This window comes from Hetaerina americana, unplaced genomic scaffold, assembly GCF_022747635.1.
Source record: "Hetaerina americana unplaced genomic scaffold, ioHetAmer1.1.p SCAF_4, whole genome shotgun sequence".
NCBI classification, from domain to species: Eukaryota; Metazoa; Arthropoda; class Insecta; order Odonata; family Calopterygidae; genus Hetaerina; species Hetaerina americana.
The window spans coordinates 44,127,391-44,150,036 of NW_027286985.1; the positions used below are offsets into that span (position 1 = coordinate 44,127,391).

General features: G+C 44.3%; 1 long non-coding RNA gene across 1 annotated transcript in view; it reads right to left on the reverse strand.

The window, feature by feature from the left end:
- LOC139691942 (uncharacterized) overlaps positions 1-22,646 on the reverse strand; it is a 239,548-nt gene that overhangs the window by 27,762 nt on the left and 189,140 nt on the right. The gene's annotated exons all lie outside the window — the stretch shown is intronic.

Here is a 22,646-nt window from a genome sequence, read left to right on the forward strand (position 1 = left end):
AATTCTACCCTGATGGGTCCTCGACTGAGAGTGACGACACGTGGAGCAAACTAGAGGGCTGAGAGAGAGGTGGGGGCAGAAGAATAGGTGTGGGTGAGAAGGGCTATACAGGAGAGGGGAAGAGAAGTGAGTTTTCAAGAGAGTGACGAGTAAGAGAGGCAGGAAGCAAGGGAGATTGGACGAGAGGGTGACTTGAGATAAGGGAAGGAGGAAAATATAAGAGAAAAATGAGAGAGATACGTTCTGAAAAAATAATAAATGAGTAGAAGGCAGGAGCGGATGGTCTGAACAAAAGAAAAATTTACCGCAGTATTCATTTGAAATTCTCGAGCTCGACAATTTTTCACCTTGGACTCATTTCCCCGTGTTTTACTCTTATTCATTTTGTACTGGTGCAAAATCACTCGAATAATTCGGCGAGTAACTAACGGGTATTATTAGGAAATATGGGGTAGAATTTTGCGTATGCTAAACGCGTAGCATGCGTAATTCTTTAATTACAGTATTATTTATTATCATCACACGCACCGTCAAGAAAATGAATAACCGCAAAAAAAAGTGGAAAAGAGTTCTACAGGATCTACGAGGTGGGAATACGTAACGGGAATTCCAAAACTTTGCAGATTGCTCCATGACTTCCTGCCACAAGGTCAAACGATCAATTGAGAGTACTACATACAAGTTCAACGCCGTTTTCGTGAAGCAATTAGAAAACAATTTCCATATTTGTGGCAAAACAACTCATGGCTTTTGTAACACAGCGATTATGTATCTTCTCGCACCACTATCTGCTTGTTCGTAAATATTTGGCAAAAAACAGCACTGTACATAACCTCCGTTCTTGTCAGACCTGGCCCCGTGTGACTTTTTTCTGTTTTAACAAATAAAAAGAGCCTTAACGGACGGTCGTTTTATAAGCATGTATGTAGATTATATGAAAATCGTATCGCTGAGAGTTTTTACCAAAGGTTTTACCAAAGGTCGAGCTCCAGAAGTGTCTCGAGGATTGGGAAAGTCCTGGCATCAGTTTATAATATCAAATGGGAACTTGATACAAACAATATATATATATGGCATATATATTATCAATATACTTCGAAGGGGATATCATGGCTATTGGCGAATAAATAAATTGTATCCAAATAACTCAAATATCAGTTATTCATTGAAAACACCTCGTCATTATCAAATTGTACGGAGCTAACAGATGAATTGTGATAACCTAAACGAAATATATTTCCATTTTCTACATATATAAGCGTTCAGACGACAAATTGCTTCAAACACTGAATTCTGCTGTGCCTAAGGGATAAGATCAAGCAATGCACGCATGTATATGCGTAAAATTTGCGTAAACAGGAATAATAAGTTGATATAATATTTTCCTTCCCTGTTGGTTGATTTACAAATATATCACTATACCCCTTCTGAAGGTATTTTTCGATCGTGAGGTTATTTTATGATGACAAATGGTGAATCACCATAGTTTTGGAGTAAAACCTTCATAGCCACGGGTGGAAATTAAAAATCAAATTAAGTACTTCAAAAATAATTGATTTAATTTAACCACAACCCATCCAATAGTCAAATGAGCCCTGATAATTACGTTTTGTATAATTATATATATTCTATCTCAAATTTTATTTTCATTTGGGAATTCACCAATCGGTTAAAGCTGTGAAAAGAGCTCATTAGGTAGGGTTGGCTGTAAGGGATTTCATCTCCGTAGTATTTATGAGGAGGGAATCTGGCCGGAAGACTTCGTGAGATCAGTTCTAGTTCCTATTCCGAAAAAGGTAAAGGCCACGTCATGTGAGGACTATAGGACAATTAGTTTTATATTCAACGCAGCTAAAGTTGTTCTCAGGATCATAAACAAAAGGATAGAGAGTAGGGCAAATGATTACTTAGGGGATGATCAGTTTGGGTTTAGGAAGGGGAGATGTACGCGTGATGCCATTGCAGTAATGAGATTATTAATCGAGAGGAATATAGAATACAACCAGGAGGTATTTGCCTATTTCGTAGATTTCGAAAAAGTGTTTGATAGAGTGAATTGGGAAAAACTAATGAGTATATTGCAGAAAATAGGAATAGATTGGAGGGAAAGGAGGCTGATCCGCAACCTGTACATGTCTCAGACTGCTCAGGTGCGGGTGGGAAACGGGGAGTCAGGATGGGCAGTGTTAGGAAGGGGTGTAAGGCAGGGTTGCCCATTATGACCGTTGCTGTTCACCTGCATGCAGAGGAAATGATCAAAGAGGCATGGGAAGAACTCGAGGTAGGAATGAAAGTGGGCGGGGAATTCGTAAAATCAGTTAGGTTTGCTGATGACCAAGCTTTAGTTTGTCAGTTAGCCAAGGGGCTGCAAGCATTGCTGAGTGAATTGGAAATTCAGTGTGACAGGTATGGGATGAGAATCAATATTAATAAAACAAAGGTTATGCGATTTTCTAGAAAGAAAAAGGCCAAGCTTAACATTAAAATAGGAGGGCAAAAACTAGAGCAGGTAGAACAGTTCACGTATCTCGGTAGTGTTTTGGACCAACACGGTCAAAGTAGTAGGGACGTAAGGAGAAGATTGCGCTAGGCAAAGAGGCTTTCACAAGGAGGAGGGAGTTGATGACAGGGACATTGAGTAACTACATTCCATTTTCTAACTCGCCGCCCCTGCCTTATCTTTTTGAAACGTACGCTACATTTCATAACAACTAAATTGTGGTCTGAGTCCGCATCCGCTCCCGGGAAGCTGTGGGAATTTATCACACTGTTCCTAAACCTGTGTCTAACCAGGATATAATCTAGCTGATATCTTCCTGAGTCACCTGGCATTTTCCATGTATACCTGCGTCTTTTGTGGTGTGTAAACCAAGTGTTGGTGATGACTAACCACTGTCTCCTGCAGAACTCAACTGCTTTCTCCCCGCGGTCATTCCTCGTGCCTAAACCGTAGTCCTCCACCTCATCACCATCTCTTCCTTCGCCTACCGTCGCATTCCAATCCCCCATCACTATCAAATGTTTCCCTGCAGGAACACACGCGATCATGTCCTCTAACTGATCGTATATCCTATCGACCTCTTCTTCCTTATGGTTCCTTGGTGGCATGTATACCTGAATATAACTAAGTTCGTCGGTTCTGCTTTTATCTCCAATAGTAGTATTCTTTGCGTTACATGCTCTGCTTGACATTCTCCAATTTCCCTGTCCTCACCATTGTCCTAACATTCCACGTTCCTATTCTAACTAATTTGGTCTTCTTCTCCTGCGTCTTCTGTCCGGCTGCTGCTGGTTTTCCCTTGCAAGGGTCTCGTGGGATGACGACCGCGGAAGCCTTGCCTCCCCCGCTGCCGGGGACGACACACGGCCGATTGGGCCGAGCCCCGTGGTTGCCAGGACTCAAAATATCTCTATTGTCAATCATATTTTTCTTGGGAATGATAATTGAGGTGGTTTCCCGTTGCCTTCCTCATTAGTCAATAGTGTTTTTAACGTGACACCATCACTTACTGGCCACCCCACTGAGGTCAGACGCCATTGCAGCCGCCTCACTGAGGAACAGACACTGCGTGGACTACCTTTCGTCTGTCTCCTAACCTTCGACCTATCTGGCATGGGTGACCCTACCAGGAGCAATTTTTATTACTCCCGCGAGCACAGCTCTAGGGGTCATCGGAACGCACAAGCCCATCCACCACGTCAAGGTTGTAGTTCGGGGAGGGGATATACAGGGTTCGTCCGGAAAATAAGTGTACTGATTTTTTCCCGCCGCTCCAGGTGCGCCCAGCACCGCTCTGACGGGCTGCGATTGGAGGGGGGTATGTTGGCAAGCGACGCTGAAAAAGGCAGTCGGCTCTGAGCTGTGGTGTAGTGAGGAGCTCTGTTAACGCGAACCTCCACGCTCGACCCACGTCACGGAACGCGATGCCGAAGCAGCGTTATTCCATCAAATTTGCGGTAAAGCTTGGGAAATCGTCTACCGAAACTGTCGGTATGATTAACCAGGCTTACGGGGAGTCAGCCATGTCCAGAAACATGATCTTTCGGTGGCACAAGATGTTCGTGGAGGGCAGAGAAGAGGTCGACGACGAACCACGGCCTGGACGCCCATCAACGACACTCACCGACGAAAATGTGCGAAAAGTTCGCGATGTACTGAACTCTGATCGTCGTCTTAGTGTTCGGATGATAGCAGAGCAGTGTAATGTGCCTAAAACAATAGTGCACGAGATTATTAGGGAGCAATTACAGATGCGAAAAATTTGTACAAAGTTGGTGCCGAAAGTGCTCAGTGATGATCAAAGACTCAATCGTTTGGAAATCGCGACACAACTTGCGGATCACTGCAAAAATGATCCAAATTTTTTAGAGAACGTTGTTTTGGGTGACGAGACGTGGATCTTTGAGTACGACCCGGAGTCGAAGAGACAAAGTGCGGAGTGGCGCACCTCATCATCACCCCGTCAAAAGAAAGCTCGCATGAGCAAATCTCGGATCAAGGCGATGCTCATTGTCTTTTTTGACAAAAGGGGAGTCGTCCACTACGAATTTGTACCTGAACGACAAACTGTAAATGCTGCATTTTACGTCCAAGTGCTCGACAGGCTTCGAAAACGAGTCGCCCGCGTCCGGCCAGCGATCAAAAACATCTGGCGGCTGCATCACGACAATGCGCCGTCTCACACCGCGCTTGTCGTGTCGGACTTCTTGGCCAAGCACGGCGTGGCAACGCTGCCGCACCCGCCCTACAGCCCGGACTTGGCACCACCGGACTTCTTTCTGTTCCCGAAGATAAAGAGGAGTTTGAAAGGAACGCGATACGGGACTTTGGACGCCGTCAAAGAGGCCGTGACGACGTGTCTTCGAGAGGTTCCCGATGATGCCTTCGCGGGAGCGTTCCAGGAATGGGAACGCCGCTGGAACAAGTGTATCGACTCATAAGGGTCCTCTTTTGAGGAATATTAGCTTAAGATATGTAAAAGTGTAATACATTTTTTTTCCTGAGCTCAGTACACTTATTTTCCGGACGAACCCTGTATGTCGAGTTAAAATATTAATTCTCCATGTGCTATCAAATAATTCAAAAATACACGGGAAGAAATGCGTAGGAACCAGCCTAAGTCGCTCCATTGTACGGTAGTATGCACATTTTCTATTGTTTTATTTTTCTGCCGTTTTTTGTCCCTCTGATCCGCAACCAGGTGTTCCTCCATTTCTTCTCTAGCGTCGGAATATCGAACCTCCCAGTTACGGGCAGTGCACTCAAAAAATATTAGGTGTGATATGCAATAAAATTCTTCTTTCTTGCAGCAGAGTAAACATTCGTCTAATCCCCGTGTTAGCTACAAACATTCATCGATTTAAATAACATATGTGTATCTCTTCAGATAAAGGAGATTGTGGGCATTCATGTTAATTCAAATACGTTTATCTTACTTAAAGAAGATCCAGGAGTTAGAAATATGACTCCCGTAAATTTTATATCAAATACGAAATAAAGATTACATCACCCCACATGGGGTGCGTTATATCCTTCGGGTTGAAGAAAGAAATATTTTCATAAGAATGAATGGAAGTGTTGAAGTACGAAAATGTTAACGTATTATCACGGAAAATGTCTTATTTCGCAAATAAAATTGTGAATATTTTATTTCAGCTAATAATTCGTTCTCTTCTTAAATTTATTCTAAAGAAATTAACCCTCATTCCAAGGAAAGTAATTGAGTTACATAATGAAAGCACAGTGTCCAGTTTCGGCAATATACATTATTATTGATCCATGCGACAACAATAAAGCCCTTGCGAGGAACAGTTAATTTCGTATGCATAGGAAGGATTATCGCTGCATTGCATCATTGCAAAAGGTCAACAACACGATTATAGTGATTGTAAGGATAGTAACTCTTATATCGCTATATTATCGTTCTCAGTTGATTTTAATTCATAACAAAACTAAAGCAATAATGGCGCACTCCTCAGAGTATGCACATCAGCAATACTCTCAAGAGAGACTCAAACCCAAGAATTGAGATAGCAAAAGGACATTCCGCCCGTCGGGATACACTTTTCGTTGTTTTTATTTTCTATTCAAGCTCGAGTACCTCTGTAATGTTCATTTCAATTCCAATCCAAAGATTTGGCGACATGTACTCATAATCGTAGGAAAGTCAAGACAGATAAGGCAAAATCCTGAATTTGAAGCTTCACTTGAACACGCCCGTTCTTGCGTAATACAGAATGCCAAGTGCGTGTTTGTTATGTACGAATTCTGTCCAGAAAGTAACTTACGTTTGTGTGTAGCGAGCGAAGTAGGGGAGGGAACCGAATGTTTGCTGTTTTAAAACACACAATAGGGCAGTTCGCCTCAAGCTGCAGGGTATGGAAGGCCTCGCTGCGTGTTGTTAGTTTACAGTATTAAGTAAAAATGAACTATACAATGGGAAATCCCGCCAAATATAAATCCCTTTGAGTGATAAGGTTTTTACTTTCAATATATTTCAATGCTGCAGACATTCATCGGAAAATTTATGCTGTGCCCCGATTAAGTGAGGAGTGACAGTGTTGTACGTCATAGATTTTGTTAGTTTAAGATTGAATAGACAAATGCTCATAATTTCCAAGAACTGGACATCCGTCAGTTCATCAGTTACAAAGCTAGGCCAACTAATGCAGTCCTCATCGTGAACGATGGGGCGGCCATTGATTGCACCAATGCCTCACTCCGTCTTCTCTCATTATTTCATCTCCGTACGCTTCACACAGTTGATTATGAATTTCAATTGGCTTCTGGTTTTTGCAAGGGAAAACCTAATCACAGATCGCACTTTCCGTTCCTTTCCTGTATGATGTTGTATGAATTCTAACCCACTGTCTTTTCCTTTCCTTGTGTATGGTCTATTTCTCCTTTGGTGGGTGAAACTGCCCCCTGACGCCATCTCTTGGCTGAAAGAATCGGGGCGCTTGGCGACATATTAGACCCACGGATCTCAGGGTAAATTGACTATCCTCGATAGCTCAAGTGGTTAAGAGCATCCGCCCGGCAAGTGGAAAGATCCGGTGTTCGAGTCCCGGTTGAGGAAGTATTTTTACTCTTGTGATCCGTTCGATTCCGCCTTCCCCACCTCTATTGTGTTCGTCCTTTATATGTGTTCCTATCCCTTTTCCTTATATCTGTTTCTGTATATATGAGTATTTATTCGCCGTTTGGCGGGATTTCGTGTTTGAATGTGTATTTGGCCAATGTGGCTCATCTCTTTCTTCTGGCTATGCGTGCCACGAAACGCACTGTTCCTTTCCTGTATGATGTTGTATGAATTCTAACCCACTGTCTTTTCCTTTCCTTGTGTATGGTCTATTTCTCCTTTGGTGGGTGAAACTGCCCCCTGACGCCATCTCTTGGCTGAAAGAATCGGGGCGCTTGGCGACATATTAGACCCACGGATCTCAGGGTAAATTGACTATCCTCGATAGCTCAAGTGGTTAAGAGCATCCGCCCGGCAAGTGGAAAGATCCGGTGTTCGAGTCCCGGTTGAGGAAGTATTTTTACTCTTGTGATCCGTTCGATTCCGCCTTCCCCACCTCTATTGTGTTCGTCCTTTATATGTGTTCCTATCCCTTTTCCTTATATCTGTTTCTGTATATATGAGTATTTATTCGCCGTTTGGCGGGATTTCGTGTTTGAATGTGTATTTGGCCAATGTGGCTCATCTCTTTCTTCTGGCTATGCGTGCCACGAAACGCACTGTTCCTTTCCTGTATGATGTTGTATGAATTCTAACCCACTGTCTTTTCCTTTCCTTGTGTATGGTCTATTTCTCCTTTGGTGGGTGAAACTGCCCCCTGACGCCATCTCTTGGCTGAAAGAATCGGGGCGCTTGGCGACATATTAGACCCACGGATCTCAGGGTAAATTGACTATCCTCGATAGCTGCCTCGATAGCAGGACGTGCCTGTGTTCACCGAGTGTCTAAAATTCGCCGGCGTCCGAGGCTTCGGCCGCCGGGGTTTGGAGAGCGGCACTGCCGGAGTCTCTCGGAAATCGAGGTTCCGATCGTGTTTTGTTTCGAGCGGCGGTTGACCGCCTAGTTCATCAAGAAGCGTGCAGTTTGACTCTCGACTTCTTCCGCCGGAAAGGCCGTACTTTTGTTTTGTTTACTGGATCAAGACTGACCTTGACTCCTGGTGTAGAGCTTAGGCTCCTTTTTATTTGCTACCGCCGGGTGCGTGTGGCGGGGAGGGAGCGTTCGTGAGTGTTTTTTTTTTCTTTCTCTCCTTCTTGGAGTGCTTTCAGTGCGCTCTTCTTCTTTTCTTGGCGCTGGCGTGCTCCATTTGATTTCTTTCAAAATGGTCGTACGTCGCGTAAACACGCTCGCCTTGCAAGTTGATGAAAAGGCGAAGCCCCCTACTCCGTTGGAGGTCCACCTCTTTACACTAGAGTCGCTGGGCCTCACACCCGAAGAGATTGTGGCGATCCAATTTGGATATAACCGCCATTTGGTATTCCTGAAGTTGGCAACTGAAGCTACTATGAAGAGGATTCTGGATAATATCCCACGAAAACTACCGTTTCCATCCAAAATTGATCCGAGGACGACGATTACCATTGACGAGACCTCCGGTAGCCCTTGTAATGTCAGGGTTCTATGTCTCCCCGTGGAGACCCCATTGGAAGATATAACAGGCGAGCTTCAACGTTTTGGAAAAATCCATCGCTCGTGGGAGAACAGGTGGGAGGGCGACAAATTGGCACGCGTGTTGACAGGTACGAGAGTGGTGCGGATGACGGTCGAAAGAAATATCCCCTCGTACCTCCACATCGGCGGCAACCGGGCCATCATCATCTACGAGGGTCAGCGCCGCACCTGCGCCCGTTGCAACCAAGAAGGCCACGAGCGCAAGACCTGCCCTCGGAACCAGGGAGGGAAGAGCTATGCGGAGGCAATGTTTTTGGCCTCTAATCCGAACACCGCCGAAGAGATAGATGAGCCCGAGATGGCTGTGGAGGAGAGGGCGCGGTCCCTGATACTTATCGAGGGTGCGCCCCCAGCTGTTCCCGCCGAACCCCCGCATCCCCCTCCACTCGGAGGGAAATTTCAGAGGGAACGAAAGTCGTCAACGGAAGAAAGGGATCCGAAGAAGAAGAGGACGGACGACATTGCACTGCTGATTTCGAGCATTGATCAAGCTGCGGTCCCTACCAGCTCGGATACACACTCACGACCACCAGCCCCTATCTCCGTGACCCCGTCAAAAGAGGACAGATCATCCTGCGTCCTTCCTTTCTCTGGCCACGCCAACGATGCGTTCTTCCCGCAATCCTTGCTTCACGGGCTTCCAACTCCCCGAGAATCACGGGTGACAGCGGGGGAGGATGTATCCGATTACGACTGTCCCCCTTCCTCAACGGCGGGCCCCTCGATTACGGTGTCACGGAAAATCAAGAAAGTATCACCGGCCGCGGAAGTTGACACATGTACCAGCAAAACCTTGTCGACGTCAACAATCCCAGACATTCCATCCTCATTCTCCTTTGAGGACAGCCAAGGTGTCGACGATCTTCCCAGGGCTCCTCTAGAGGCGGACCAATTCGACCGATCTCCTCTAATTTCTCCCGATGGGGCCCCTTCGGCAGAAGACCACCAGTCCGCCACCCCGCCCCCCCCTGAGGCCACCTCCTGGGCTGGGACGGCCCACAGCTCTGCTCGCTCGAACAGGGCCCCCCGTGGAATGCCGCCGAGTAACCAGCTCTTCGTAGAGACCACGGCTGGGTCTTCCTCTTCGGACGAGGTCGGAAGGGAGGTATGCGGTGACAACTCGAGACCTCGATCGTCGACCCGTCGGACGAAGCGTCCCGGGAAGCGGCGAAGCACTCGTCGCCCGGGTTCGAGCCGCGACCGAAGCGACGTAAGCCATGACCAGGACTCTGGTAAGTGATGTCCGGTGCCCATAGCTGTCCTCTCATTCCACCAATGAATATTATTTCGCTTAATATTGCTGGCGTTTATAGCGCTTTAAAAATTGCAGTCCTCCAACGTTTTTTCCGCGACCTTAGGGCTGATGTAATCCTCCTTCAAGAGGTAAAGGAGGACATAGTCTGGGATGCGAACATCTTTCAGGCTATCGGCAATTTCGCCGAAAGTCATTCTGGCACCACCACCCTAGTCCGAAATGGCATTCCGTTCTCTCATGTTCGCCGCCACCCCTCGGGCCGAATAACGTCCGTTATCGTGAATGGTATCCATATCACAAACCTTTACGCTCCCTCCGGTGAGCGCGCGAGGGCAGAGCGCGAAACATATTTCAATGAACTTCTCCTCCCCTACCTGTATTCCTTCTCGGGGAAGGCCATATTGGGCGGAGATTTTAACACTATCTACCGCCGAGAGGATAGTGCCTCGAACAGGGATAACGTGACATACTATCCAAGCCGGGCGCTCTCACTGATGCTCGACTCCATTGGAGCGATTGACGCAGTGCGTTCTTATTGCGCCGGTCCCGCCCCTTTCACGCGATCAGGGCCTAACTCTCGGACGCGGATTGACTACCTCTTCGTCTCGACATCCCTAAAGAATGATGTCCAGACAGTGGACACCCTCCCGGTGTCCTTCTCTGATCACTGCGCAGTGATCATGAGAGTTACGTGCCCGGACACAACCCCGGGCGCGCACGTCCACCGCTGCGGCTCCGTGTGGCGCATGGACCTCCGCGTGTTGGAGGACGCGACTCGTCGTGATTCTATCCGCACCCGGGTGTGTGCACTGATCGCGGCACTCCGCCCCGGTGCAAACCTCGCTCTATGGTGGGACGAGGTTTTCAAACCCCGCATTGTCACCCACATCAAAAGGCAAACTTTCGAGTGGCGTAGGGAAAAGAACTACACCATCTCCTTCTACCGCCGAGCGCTGGAAGAGCTCCTGCGTAAGGATGTGGCGCCGGAGGGTTTCCACGCCCAAGTGTCGTCCCTAAAAAAAATTATCCTTGGCCACGAGCTCCAAAAATACGCTCCCCAACAGTGGCAAAAAGAACTGGACACGGATAAAGGGGGCCCCCTAACGCTATCTGAGCTTCGGCGCTGGATGAAATCCAACTCTGGCTCCGATATAGACAGAATCCCTGTCAGAGAATCTGCCGCCGGTGACACCAACCTCCTTAAGGAAGCGGGCCGGCACTTTCAAAACACCTTTAACAGGTATCCTCCATGGAAGGAGGGAGACGCACCCCCTCTCCCCCCTCTCCCTACGCTTCCCACAGATCAAAAAGACGATTTTTGTCGAGACATAAGTTCAGACGAACTGGACTGCGTCTCCTCCATGTTCCCGAAGGGCAAAGCACCCGGCTTGGACGGCCTACCCTTTGAATTTTATCTAGCGTACTGGGATGTTTTAAAACCTATTTTAACCCACCTTTTTAACTGCATTTTAGCTAGCGGCTCTCTGACTGCAAGTCAGAGGACCGCCGTGATAACGCTTATACCAAAGAAGACGCGGCCAAAGTCGTTCAACGACTTCAGGCCAATCGCCCTTTTAAACGCAGACTATAAAATATTGGCGCACGTCCTACGATGTAGAATGACGGCTCTAGCCGACATCGTCCTCTCTCCATCCCAGTACGCCGTGTCGAAAACGCGAAACATTTTCGATGCAGCACTTTTAATTCGCGACATCATTTTTTCCGCCCCCTTGTATGGCGATCGTTTTTTATCACTGGTGGCTATCGATCTTGAGAAAGCATTTGACCTGGTCCGGATCGAATGGATTCTCACCGTGCTCAAGAAGATGGCCTTCCCCGAGTACTTCATTCGTGCCGTATCAACGATGTATAACGGAACATACTCTATAATTAGGATAAACAATGCCACATCGCCGCCCATCCCCGTCAGTAACTCCGTTCGGCAGGGCTGCCCACTGTCAATGCTGCTGTTCGCCCTTGCCTTAGACCCCATACTCAGACGACTACAGAGCAGTGGAATCGGGGTACGTCGTCACGGCGCCGTCTGCCTGGGCGTCGCATACGCTGACGACATAACGCTCTTCGTAGACGACCCGTCCCACATGGCCCTAGCCCACGACATATTAACGTCATACGAGCAGGGTGGTATCTTCCTCAATAACCGGAAATCCGGGTTTTTGCTGCTGAAGGGCGACCGGCCCTCGACCTCCATCGGTTGGTCAGAAGCGCCCTCGCTCAAAATCTTGGGGTTCTGGTGGGAGAGGGAGTTGGCTCCCACGATTGAGCGAAACTGGGGAATTATTGACCATCATGTAAAATGGAGTGTTGGAAAGCTTTCACTCCCTTCCCTCCCGATCGTGACCCGCGTCCGCCTCCTCAACCAGATTGTCTTCCCAAGGATATGGTATGTGGCCCATCTATGGCCCTTACCCACTAAATACAACGCATACTTTATTAGAGTGTCCAACCAAATGATCTGGAATGGCTACGTAAAGAAAGTGTCCCGAAACCAGCTCTATGGCCCGTTCGAGCAGGGTGGTCTCAATTTAACCGATACAGCTCTAAAGGCGAAGGTTGTCTATGCGAAGCTTAGCCTGCGCATCCTCGGCGGTGACGACGCGTGGCGCAAGGCACTCCTCAAGGACGCGTGGCAGGAACTCGCGCGCGACGTATGCCACCGGAGGGCATTTGATGAAACGAAAAAAGTCGCTTCTCTCCTGCGAGATGGAGAAGCAATTCGAGTGAAGACCCTGTATGTCAGAGCGCTTACCGAGCAGCAACAAAATACATCGAAAAGAACGATTTCTTGGAAAAACTGGGCGACCAGCAGGGCGAACGATGAGGCACGCAGTGGAATGTTTAACCTAATCGCGAACACAGTCATGACGAGGGAAGTGAGGCACCACCTTCGGCTAGCCGATTCGCCCCTTTGTCCGTCATGCGGTCGAATAGACAACGTCGCGCATCTCATCCTTGGATGCAACGATAAAATCAGAGAATGGGAAGCTCTAAAAAAGATCTATAAAACCTGGGACGTGTTCGGTGGTGGTGCCATTACCGACATGAATCTGATCACCTTGAACTTTCGGCTCTTTCCGAGCTTTAAATCCTTCATAATGACCACCCTAATCGTGGAATTCACACAGATGAGAACCGCGAATAAACACTCCGCTAAAGGCATGCAAGCATTGGTGGAACGGATGTGGCTGCCCCCGGTACCGGACACACTTCGTCCGTGGTTAAAAAGTTGTTTTTCTGAATAACTGTGCTTCAAAGCTATCAATAATCCCAACCAAATCTAATGTTCCGTTGCTAATCCAAATATTTCCTTCTATATTTTGTGAACCCTGCCTTTATTATTTCCTTCAACAGTATTGTTCATGGTCACAATTGTTTAATGCAATGTATATGAATTTATGTCTATGTAAGTGTGTAACCATAGTAGGAAAAAAAATACTCTGTAACCATAATCTGTAAGCTGACAATGTGTACAATGTAAACACTAGCAGTGTAACATACTAGACCGAATAAAACTAAATTGAACCATAGCTCAAGTGGTTAAGAGCATCCGCCCGGCAAGTGGAAAGATCCGGTGTTCGAGTCCCGGTTGAGGAAATATTTTTACTCTTGTGATCCGTTCGATTCCGCCTTCCCCACCTCTATTGTGTTCGTCCTTTATATGTGTTCCTATCCCTTTTCCTTATATCTGTTTCTGTATATATGAGTATTTATTCGCCGTTTGGCGGGATTTCGTGTTTGAATGTGTATATATATATATATATATATATATATATATATATATATATATATATATATATATATATATATATATATACATAAACATAGGAAAATTATAAATTATTGTTTCGATAAAAAATAATTTTTTTGCAATAAACTAATCATTATTTTTGCTATTCTCCTTGCAGGATTGAATGCACCTCTTGAAAATATAAAACAGGGGTAACACATAATTTTATCTTTATAAACGTTGGGTAAGACAAGAGAAAGTTACAAGTATTATTTAATTGGGTTGGGGATCATATAAAATCTCAGTTTTCTTCGGCGTCGAGATTTCCTTGCAGCGGTGAAACGATATGCAAATCCATCATGGCTTGATTAGAGTCACCAAAATCCTCAAACCCTTCACTCAAGGATGAAATTATTTTAAAGGAATGGGCCAGGGAAGAGGGAAAATGGAAGACCCAGCGAAAGGCTCCTACGTGATGAGACTAAAATCCACCTCACGACTGATTACGGCATTCAAAAATATATTCCCCACCGAGTCGGAGTGCCATGGCTTCGACTTGGCACTGCTACCGACGCCACGCGCATTTCAAACACATTTTCGGACCTCCCGTTCTTGCGTGTTTCGCCTGCGGGAGTGATGACCTACGGGAGCAATGGGCCCAGTGACGAGAACATGAATTTTCTCCTGCCTGCAATCTGCGAGGGTAAGACAAGTGGAGGCGGACCGTTAAAATCCATTGTCCTCGCCGTACTCGTAGAAATTAATATGAGGGACTGGGCCCTCGTTTTCAAGAATGATTCCCTGTGTTGTTTTATCCAGTTTCCCCCACCGGATGGGAAAAAGTGGGGCCGAAGTGTTTGCGGGAATACGGCACTCCCCCAATGGGGGAATGGGTAGTCTATGGCTAGAATACTTGAAGTGGAAGACGCTGCTGGACGCAGGCGAGCAACATCCGTCGTAATTCCTGACTAAATTTTGGTCCACCTCCAATGGAATTTTGCAGGAAGACCGACATCTCTTACTAACGTGGAAGGAGTGACGGAAATGGAAAAGGTATACCACTGGAGGGGAAATATTACCAAGTAATATTTGAGTTAGTTATGGATCCGAGAGGCTTAAGATGATGAGAAACTTTTTAAAATGATTAATCGAAGACTCGTTTAAGTTTGGCTGTGCTCTGTAGAGCGTTTAAGAACATAAATTATTAGTATTATCTCCTTATACGTCCATCATTTTTTTGATTCCACCTGAAAAATATGTCTCAAGTTTTTGATGCATTTGGCACTAAAACTTGCGACAAAAACCACCACATTCACAAAATATTAGCCGATGCGTTACTTACGAAGTAAGAGTTATAATATGACCTACAGAACTAAGTCTGTAGTCAGGTTTGGAAAGAATCGAAAAACTTGATTGATTGTTTTCTTAGCGTAATATTTTCCGAAGTAATTAATTAATGTAAAGTAGCTCAAGCCCTTGGGGGTCGGTTCTACCGTAAGCACGAATTGCGTTAGGCGGCATTCTAGCCCCGTGCCGTGCCGTTTTACGAGCTGCAATCAGAGTCGTTCCTTGCTGGGAGAATGCGTAAGTCACACATAGCTGGAGGAGGCGCCAAAATTGAAAATGAGCTCATCCTTGGGAGGGGCATGGGGTGTAGTGGCGCCAGGAGAGAAGTTTTCCAGAGGGGCGGAAATGCCTATCATCATCCATGAATGGAGAGGCAAAGTAGGCTTCTGAAGTCTCTGCCGCCTGAAGGTGGGGGCAAAAATAGTTCCTCCGACCGACACCATTTTGCGTTTGTGTTTTGAAGTTTATTCCTATAATATTTTTACGATTTTGTCTCCCTTCTCCTGAATCGCTTCCGTAAGGGGTAGGAAGTATATTACAAGATGGGGGAAACGTAGCAAAGGAATCAAAAGAGGATTACCGCAAGGTGAACAGAATTTCAGAATAGAGAAAAGAAAGTTGAAGACGGGAACTATAAGTAAAGTTGTACGGAAAAGATAAGTAGAAACTAATTATTATGAAGTGTACGCAGAAGCGTGTGAAGAACAAAAACTTGGTCATTGATACAAGAAGGCATTTGAAAAGCGCGTGCGAAGAAAAAAGTGGAATTGACGGAAATTAAAACAAAAATTGTATAGGCATGGCGTAGGAGGAAATAGGGTTGTTGCAAGAAATTCAAAGAAGACACGAATATCTGAAGTAAAGGAAACAGTCTGGAAACGGACAGTGAAAGACTCGTAGGAGTTAGAAACTTGGGTAGACGGGATCGGGGGAAGAAAAGAACAGGCATTTTGGGAAGGGATACAGCAAGTGTGTGGAATTAAATAGCCTATCTCATTACATGTTTTAGGTGTTTATTTAGTATTGTCCAAGTTGGAGCTCAGAAATATTGCAGAGGTTAGATTTTGAATACACCACTCCATCGGCAGATTACCGATTATAAATGTACAATTACCTATCAAGTATGTTAGTCTTCCAGTTTACCGTCGAATTGAATTTCTATTTACAAAAAATATGAGTCCACCACTCTTTAGCATGCTTTTTAATTTATCCGCATTCCACAGGAACCAAACAGCTTAGCGACTAGGTATTCTTCGCTCGTAATTGTCATCGTGGGCATCATCCACATTATTAATTATTAGGTATCCGTGGAATCAGTCCCAACAAATCATTCAAAATTAAACTGTATTTTATCCCGAATCACCAGAATCCAATTAGAGCGGAGCCGGAACATATATAAATAACGGGATATTATGAATCCTTGCAGTACTCGACCGAGGGGCGTTTTTCGACGAACTCTTAAGATTGAAACGGCCTCGTTGCATTAAAACTCGCCTACGGTCATTAATTTTAAAAACGAAAAGGAAGGAGGGAAGAAGTTTCAAACGCAGAATTCTTAGAAACCGGAGATCAACCATGATGAGAAAGCATGGGATGAAGGAAAAGAATGAAGATAACGCGCGCAAGAAGGAAAGGCAGTGATAAGAGGTCTAGAAGACGAAGGAAGCCTGGCAAAAAAAAGATGGCGAAAAGCGCATTCTTCTCCGGAAATGGAACCTGTCAACGAACGGATATTAAGCAGAAATAGGCCATGCTGTCACGTTCGTCCCTCGTTCTTCGAAGAACCCACTTCTGCCTTTAGGGCCTTAGATAAAATAGCGAGGTGACATGTCATGGCACCTGAAAGTAGGAAGGCTGAGTCAGTGATGTCATTAAACGCACATCCTAAAACAAAACCGCTGGAAACCCGAAAAAAATCAAATATTACAGACTTAGTAAATTATTAATTTTAATTGAAGGCCGAGGGTAATCACCCCAGAGAAACGATAACAACAAATGTGCATAAGGAAAACGGGCTAAGGGATTCTAAAATACACACAACTGAACGCAAAAAGTCAGAGTTAAATACTCCTACGCCATGTCTACCTCAAAGCAAGCCTCTTTGCATTCTCTGATTTAAACAATTTGAATTGGATATTTAAATTCATGAAAGCTGCCGAACAAGGAAAAGAAGCAGATCAAAAGACCGATGTCGACCGTAGGTGTTCACTGATTCCTTCAAAAAAATTTTTAAATATGTACGGGATTTCAAGTGGACAACGAAATTTTAATCTTAAGAGCTATTCTTCACGTCACTCCTGAGGAATTAGATTTTACACTATTCTTGACCTGCTTTTGGCGGAAAAATACCAGCATAAAATTGGCTAAGAAATTCGGATCAGCTTGAGAAAAATTTGAGAAATTGATAGATAAAGAATAATGAATATACAAAATTTTAACGAGGGGGGCAACTAATTCGTAGAAAGCGACGTAAACTTAGGCAGGAAAACACTTTTCCGTGGGATAATTCGCAATTCATATATATTTAATGTTCTTTCACAACTGAAAGAGAATAGGTAAACAAATAAATCTGTTTACACATGTTGACACAGGCACACAGTTAACGGTAGGCCATAGTGAAACACATCTGGGTACTTTATATAGAAGATACAACTGGGTTTATGATTCTAAAAGGTAAAGAAAGCATAAACATTACTTACGCGAGCAATTCATTATTGAATAAAATATAAATCTATGGTAAACCTATAAATAAAATTTCCCTCGAGTATAAAGTATTCATTTTGAATAAGAAGGTAGCCATTCGTCAAATGCGGAACAGTTCGTAAAGTCTCAAAGGCGAGGTGGAAGAAAATGGAAATTTTTCAACAAAATCCGGGCGTGATAAGAATAATTGTATGAAATTCTTTGAATTTAGCAAGATAATTACGTTTTCTAATGATGGAATGGATATTAAATTTGCGACACGAGGTTGCGAGTAAGTAGAAAGGTGACAGGGGCTCCCATACAAATTTTTAACTTGAACTTGATGATTTCATGATAAAATCCACCCCGAATAATATCCTGAAACAATCTCTCTTCCTCTTTTATTTTTACAAACCTGGATGGTTAAAATTTAATTTGTGCTCATTTAAAGCCACCTTCTAACGACCGCAGAACTCGTTTTGCAAAAATTCCTCGGTTCACAAGGGAAATCTAGGAATGCAATCCCCACACCTTCTTAGCAAATCCACCCACGAAATGATCTCTGACGGAAAAAATTAAACCTCAGTTGTGACGTCCTTGTACTAGAATTGTATGACTCGGGGATTCATTTGGGAATACTTGCGCGGCTGAAATGGAATAAGAATATAAAAGAATTTTGTCGGTTTTGAAAGTGCTTTATGTGCTGAAACGAGAATTCATATCACATTTGCTTACATTTGAGCTTAAATCGTGTGCCCTGAGGAGCGCTCCGCCGCCTGCACTTAACCCAGAGGCGCGCAAAAACTTTCTTTTGACATTTCCCTCTTCAAGAATTTTCTCGTGAATTTAAAATGACAGTCGCCAAATGAATTTACCGCAGAGAAAACTGTTACTTTGTTCGGTTTATAAAAATTATTTTTCTGAAAGAGCGCAAGGTCTCTCACGTTATTTGGAGGGACAAACAAAAAATGCGAAAAATATAACAGTATAAATAGGATATTTCCACACTGCTGTGTTTTAGAGATTGGTTTCCCCTGTACGGTTTCATTATAAAAACAATTCAGAGTACTCATAAGAAATATGAACGGATAAAATAATTTGTGGCCCCACGGTGCTCTTTTTTCATTTGTCAATTCCAATTAATTCAAAGCATGACTCCGCATGAATTTAATGCACGCAAAAATGCGAAAATTTATCCTATTTATAAACGAGAGAAAACATACTCGTATTTTCACTGGGGTACTTTTGGGGGTCGATTTCCCTCGTGGTATTTCTTAATTTGATTTACTCTACATGTTCATGGAATATTTTAAAGACTAGAAGAGGCATTATGAAGAAAAACAGTACACTTTTCATACACATAATTATAAGTTTTGTAATGGTAAACTTTCAGTTTACTACAAAGAAAAATAGTTTCCGTTCTTAAAAATCTCAGTTTAGTGGCACCATAACCATTTTAAAATGAAAATATACTTGGATAAATAAAAATGACATTTTTCCAGGACGTTCCCTGGTAGTGGGACACAATAAAACAGTTTAATAGTGGAAAGGACAAAGTAAAGTGAAGGAAAACAATCGTAGTTGTAGGTATCTAAGGGAAGGAGAGAGGGTTACTGGAAGAAATACAAAGGCAGCTGAAAAGAGGAATGGAAAGAATTTCTACCGGTAGTAGCTTGTTGAAGACTGAGATGGAGGGGAGAATGTTAGGCCCAGGAAGAGAATAGGCATCCCAAAAGGAGTTAAGAGGAAGCTGAGAGTATGGAGACGAGAAGAAAGGTTTATCGTGGCGTTGTGTCCCGCAGTGCCCCGATAGATGAAACAGAAATGCAGCGGAGGTTGGCCTGTCTCTCCATCCATTATCTACCCTATGCGGTGGACAGCCATCAACAAAAATTGCTCATATGAGCCAAAGTAAAGTGGGTAAAAATACTCGTAAAGCGAGAAACGTCTTGCTCACTCTTACTTAATCTGTCTCATACCCTTCACCGACACATGAAAATACTTCTCGAAAGGATGCTTTCCTGAAAGTGGAAACATTCCCGTTGGAAATCGTCTCGTGCACATTTCTTATTTGAACTCGTCGTAACCTATCCCCCTCCTACCACCCCAACAAAGCAGAACGGTTTAAAAACCTGTCACAAGCCTCTCGGATTTGAAGACCTTGGACGGGACAAATTCAATCAATCCCTTGACATCTATGTTAGGACGCGTTGTTGCGATTCACAGACGTCAACTGCGCAGAGGAGGTTTGAGTGCGGGGGGGGGGGGGGTGGGGGAAAGACAACAAAACATTTTCCCTCCCCGGGAGTAGAGGAGATTGATACGAGAGGTTAAAAGCCCAGCGGAGAAGTTTGCTCTCTCGGGATCGCGAATGGCTACGTATGACAGGCTGTGAGGGACACGACGGCGGAAGGGTGGGTGGAGGCGAGACGGAACTTGAGGACGGAGTCGAGAAGATATCGACGGCCTCAAGCAAAAAAAAAAACAAATTAAAAAAATTCGCCAAGGAGGCAAGGAGTTGGAAGGATACGGAATGCGAAAGGTGCCCATACAACTAGACATATTCACACAATCCCAACCACTGCAGAGTATGTACTCGTACATAACGGAGAAACACACGTAGCGACTTAGTGTCGATCCATTCAGGAGAAGTCAAACATGAGACGACATGGTTTGGCGGCTGTGAGGGGGGGGAAGTGGGTTACGCGGCAATCTTTGTTGCAGACGCATAATAGAGGGGAGGGAGAATGAAGTGAGGATATAGAGGTTAATAGGGGGTTAGAAGGGGATCCGGGAAATGGCGCGTTGGGCCAGGGGCGGGATGATTTCGTAGAAGTGATGCTCCACTTCTTATTCGGATCCTCAACGGTACTCCGATTACTTACCTATGAATAAATTATGTAAAAAATGATGCCACTGAAGAACCGGCGAACATATTTGGGCAGGAGAAAGAGATTCGCGTTATTATATTAGGAATACCTCTTCAGACAAGTAACCACGATTTTGTGCTCTCAGGAATACGATATAAGGAAGCTATAACACCTCATTTACAATTTACAATGTCTCGGAAACTCAGAAGTTAAGTTATTATTCGGGGAGATGACCGACAGGTGAAGCTATTCGCGCAAATGGAGAAAGCCGGGTAACTTGATTGAAGTATGATTTCGGAGGAATGGAAAAGGTTGAAGAGGAACCCGGGGTCGGCATTAATCCACATTTTGGAAAATGCATCATGGAGCTATAAAATTAACGTCCAAAACGGCGTGCTAATATTGAGAAGCTCTCCCCATGGCACCCACGTAGGGATCGAGAAAACTCTGATAAATTCGGTCACTACCGAAATCCGAACTAAGAACTTATAGTGGGAAGTCGGTGCACTAACGGCGATACTGATTAGTTGTCCTTGGTAGTTGAGACAGATACTGATTAGTTGCCCTTGGTAGTTGAGTCAAAAGGATAAGCGTAAATTCATTTTGACAAGAAAATATGAAGACGAATGGAAAATGGACGTAAATCAGCTAAAAGGGTACTAGCCATGTTAGACTAGCACTAGAACTAGGGGGCAAGGGGTTGTTGGGATGAATGCGAGAAAGGTAGGACAGGTGAATGCAGAAGACAATAAGAAGCAATGGGATGTTGAAGATAGCAATAGAGGGGATTGTGATGAAAAAGCAAAGTAGGGGGAGGAAAATAATAGGCATTTTGGATAGAAATAAGGGAGGTAGAAAACACAAAGCTAAAGAACGAGTTATTGCCTTTGGTATTGTGAGTTTTAAGAATATTTAATGTCATGTAAGACAGGTCTGAAACGTGCAGGAGTGCATTGCACATTTGCTCATTGGGAATCTTCCCTAACCTACAGGACTATTAATATTTATAATCAACTCATAATTTCAAATGTGTGAGTTAACCTTAAATATAGATCGCGTGCTCATCGTTTAACACTTCCCTCACGCCGAAGATGCACAGTGAAGATGGATATATAAACATGCAATCATAGTAATTAATTACATATAATCAATTATTGAAATATATCAAGCAATTCAAAAACGTCAGTATTTGAAACGTCAATTTTTGAAAAACATAAACTATTAAGACCAAAAGCTCTCCTGGATTAATGCTACTCAACGGATGCTACGTTATTCCTGAGTGTGTAGGAATTATTTCGATCGATTTTATATCAGGATGCCATTTGTGCGCGAAAAAATGAAACTTTTGAGGTTAACGGGCTTAATTAACATATAAAGAAAAATTACACAAGAGAAAGGAGCTTTCACAAGAGGGACGGATTTAGTGGCAAAGGCCTGTAGTAAGGATTTAACAAAAAGTTATGATCTGAAGCGTTTCATTTCACGTGAACAGAATTAGTTGTTGAGGCAAGAAAATAAGAGTAAATTTAGGGAGATGCTACATTAAGCTGCTACTATCAGCTTTTAGGATGTAATTATAAGGACGGACGGAAAAAGTATAATAGATAGAAAAGAATGCAAACGAACAAGTTGAAATTGTGTGGGATGAAAGAGAGGTTTTGGGAGCAATCCAAAGGTGTTGGGAAAGATGGATATAGAGGATTTTGATTGGTAATAGAACTTTGAAGACTATGGTTGAGCGATTTATGTTAGGCAATCAAGGAAGGGGAGAAAAAATACGCATGCTGTATGGAGTAAAAGGAGAAAGAAAATTTGGATTTGAACAAAGGTTAATACCAACGCGGGGTGGCACGTTGTGACGTGTTAGATGAGGCTTAGACATTTGAGTAAGGCATGGATAGTCAGTAAGGCCATTCAAAACCTCCATTCGTATGGCATATGAAATATGGCACTAAATTTGAATGTTGTGAATGAGTTTTTGAGCAACTGGAAGCACTTGAAAGGCAAGGTATTACGCACGCAGTGGCGTCCCTACCCATCCAGCTCTCCTC